At 33.4% G+C, this 3528-nt stretch overlaps 1 long non-coding RNA gene across 2 annotated transcripts; it reads right to left on the reverse strand.

Annotated features, from left to right (window-relative positions):
* Positions 1-509: 509 nt before the first annotated feature.
* Positions 510-2828, reverse strand: LOC140012589 (uncharacterized). 2 transcript variants are annotated; one of them, XR_011819767.1, is made up of 3 exons: positions 2698-2824; positions 1030-2316; positions 510-913 (listed from the first exon to the last, which is right to left on the reverse strand). It is a non-coding gene; the product is annotated as an uncharacterized lncRNA (long non-coding RNA). The 2 variants fall into 2 exon arrangements; XR_011819766.1 differs by having other exon boundaries at positions 641-913; positions 1030-2121; positions 2698-2828.
* Between the last annotated feature and the right edge of the window lie 700 nt (positions 2829-3528).

Here is a 3528-nt window from a genome sequence, read left to right on the forward strand (position 1 = left end):
TTCTTCTTTTTCCTTGCTTTTTTTTTGTGTTTTTCATTTCCATTTCTTTTCCTGCACTTCAAATCTTTGTTTTTTTTTTTTCCTTTTTTCTTCTTTTTCCTTGTTTTTCATTTTTTTCTTTTCTTTACTCTTTTCAAGCTACACAAGTGTTTGCAGATGCAATGAAAGTTTTGTTTCTTGTCTTTCTATCTTTTTTTTTTTTAACAAAAGAACAAATTTCTTACAATAATACAAATCAAGTTTTTTTTTTGGATAAACAAATAAAGAATGCTAGATGCATTCCTTACCCTTTTGTTTATCACTATTTAATTTTTTTAATGTAAAGGTGAAAAAAGAAAAGGTAAAATTTGTCCTATAACTTGTGTTCTTGCTCTTAAATTTGCCTCTAGTATCAAACTAACAAATAAATAGAGTGAAAAAAATATCAAAGAAAAAATAAAATGATCAACTAATGCGTATTACGTTGAAATCCTAAACATCCAAGCAAGGCATTAATTTGAAAGCACCAAGACTAAAATAACATTTACTGCTCATTGCTTCCAAGAGTTCATGGTTGTCTATACAAATCAACAAAATACAAAATCTATGCCCCTAAAATGGATTCGAGTGACAACCAAATCTTATAAGCAACCCTCAAAAATAACTTAGGACCAAAAGTCAAGCCCCCTGTTTTGCACAAAAGCATTAGTAGCAAAGTCTAGCAAAAGCCAAGTCGTACAAAAGCATTAGTACCAAAAGTCTAGCAAAAGTCAAGTCCCCTGTTTTGTACAAAAGCATTAGTAGCAAAAGTCTAGCAAAAGTCAAGTCTCCTGTTTTGTACAAAAGCATTAATAGCAAAAGTCAAGTCCCTTGTTCTGCACAAAAAGCGTTAGCATAATCCAAGTCCAGAAACTTGATCCATGACTTGATATACCTTCAGAACAAAATAGAGAAAAAGAAATCAATCATAAGTTAGATAGCATTATCACTACCTTTATCATAATTTAGAAGTTAGCAAAGTTTAAATAATATGGAAATTCTAACCAATACCAGTACATTCATGCTTGCAGATAATGGATGATTTTGTCAATAAGCTCCTTATCACATCCAATTTGCAAAGGAAGATTTCCATCTCTTATCAACCGTTGCTTCCCAATATGTGGAACTTTGTAATTATTCCCTCCACAATTCTTCATCACCTCAAGCATACATAGTTGTAAGGTTAAGAACACATTGTTGAGACTTTCAGATGATAATTCATCGAAAGACTTTTCAACAGCAGAAATTAGTTCGTCAATAGAGTTAGGTGCTTCTTGATGCTGGAGTGATTGAATGGCTCTAAAATACCCAAGATCAAGAACATTCATATCAGGGCTATTAGGTGGTTGAAATGATAAACGAATATCAAAACCTTCTCTTGTGGCAGCTTCTATGAACTCAACATCCATTGGATCAATATGTGGTTTTGCATTATCTTGTTGGATGAAGATAGGGCTGATAACATTACTTTGTGGCCATTTAGCACGAATTGCAGGCAAAACATTATCAATTAAGCACCTTCTATACACTTCCTTGGTCACTGATAGGATAGGCTTTGTTTATAGAGTTCCAGCAACACGATTTTTGCTATTCCTTTTAGCTGGTTCTTTGAAGGCAAAAGGAAATATTCCAATTTTCCCATCAAAGTGCTTGTTTCTAGAACAATCAAAGCGAGGTCGAGCAACTGCAGCTAGAAACATAACCTTAACAATAAACTTTTTACTCCTACAAGTCCTCATAGGGTGTTCTTCTTCAGGATGTAGGTAGTATTTCTCAGACTCCTTAGTCATGTAGAACCACTTTTCATCGATATGAACCATATTGAACATGTTTTCGAAAACAGGTGCATCATTAAGACTCTCTTGTTGAAGCATTGACAAACAAAATTTGAGTCTTACCAATTTATTGTCATCAGTAAGGTGAGGCTTTAATGCATTTGAATGTGCTTTGATAACACCTTCTTTTATTCGTCGATGAAGAGTGGACTTGGCAACTTTCATTTTGGTTGATAGAGAACGAATATTTGTTCGACACCGTAGAGGTATTTCCATGATAGTGCTGAAGTCTATCTCTACCCTTTTGCGTCCTGCCCTCTTAGGAAACCTGCGAGAGATGTCAACCGAGCCTCCATTAATAATTGAAGACTTTGCTCTTTCCCAAATTCTTTGTACTGTCCTCGTGCTGATTTTGAACTGTGTTGCAATAACTTTGGTTAATCCTCTTTCTAGTTGTCCACCATAACTATATTGCAATAATGCTTCAAATATGGCTTGCCTTTGCTGATTTGTCAACTTTTTCCTAGAGATTTCATAATTTTGAAAACTATGATTATCCATGTTCACTGGGGAATATTATCAAACAGAATTTGTGCAATAGACGAATCTCTCTATAATCTCATTATATAGAGAATAAAGGCATCAGAATTATCAGCTTCCAAAATCTATTTATAAGAAACGTGAGAAACAAAAAGCTTAAAAAAATGCATCTACAAATTTTCAATGAACCGCCAAATTTCAAGAAAAAAAGGGAAAAACAACAAATGGCGCCAAATAAAAGATTAGCTAAATTATGCTAAGTCTCAAGATTATCTACTTCAAATTGATCAAAAGATCATAAAACAAAATGAAAATAAAAAAAAAAGCACCAACAAAGTGATAGACGGAATTGTAGAAATCTTACCTTTTTCCATTGTCAATCTTCTGTAACTGATCTTGTTGATTTTATGAAACCCAAGCATACAGAGGAATAGCTAGAGTTGGAAACGGATGTTTGCTTTACTTTAACTTGTCTTTGCCTTTTAGTCAAATGTCTTAATGGCAAGTGGTCCCCAACACCCAACAGCTTGTTATTTTACTCCACGGACAACAAAGGGCACGATTGGAATAATCAGATAAGTGTGTCCCATTATGCTACTGTACATAAAAAGTGTGTTTCCCAAAAAGCGACCCAAATTTTGGGACGGAGGGAGTAATAAAAATAAAAAAATGAAAAACCAATTCAGGAGCCGTAGAGAGAAACTAAGTTACCTAACTTCTCATTAGAGCTAACTCCTTAGGAAATTAAACATAATATCTTTGCCATGGCTAAACTAGGCTAGTACATATCTGAAGGCAGCAAAAAATATCCAAAAAGAAGTAACACAATGAATTATTCCAATTAGAAGCAAGACAATATAAAAAGTGCTATAATGATTATTATAGATAATATTTCAAATAATAATAATCTAAACACACTCAATATTTGTTTTGTCAATTTTGTAACCTTACCTTGTTTTCACTACAACAAAAATGGCTTTTCAGGGCATTTAAAAGTGTTAGTATAGATAATCTAAACTGACACTTTACCTTTCCTCACATCTCGAACGAATGTCGTCCTTTCCAATATAGGGATAGGCTAACAGTATTCAAATGTGTCAGGAAAACTATATTGTTACAACATTTCATCTGCCAACAAAAATCCCTTTTCTTGATAATCGAAAGTGTCAGAATAGCTGTAGTATCACATTATGAT

This window comes from Coffea arabica, chromosome 8e (genome assembly GCF_036785885.1).
Source record: "Coffea arabica cultivar ET-39 chromosome 8e, Coffea Arabica ET-39 HiFi, whole genome shotgun sequence".
Lineage (NCBI taxonomy): Eukaryota > Viridiplantae > Streptophyta > Magnoliopsida > Gentianales > Rubiaceae > Coffea > Coffea arabica.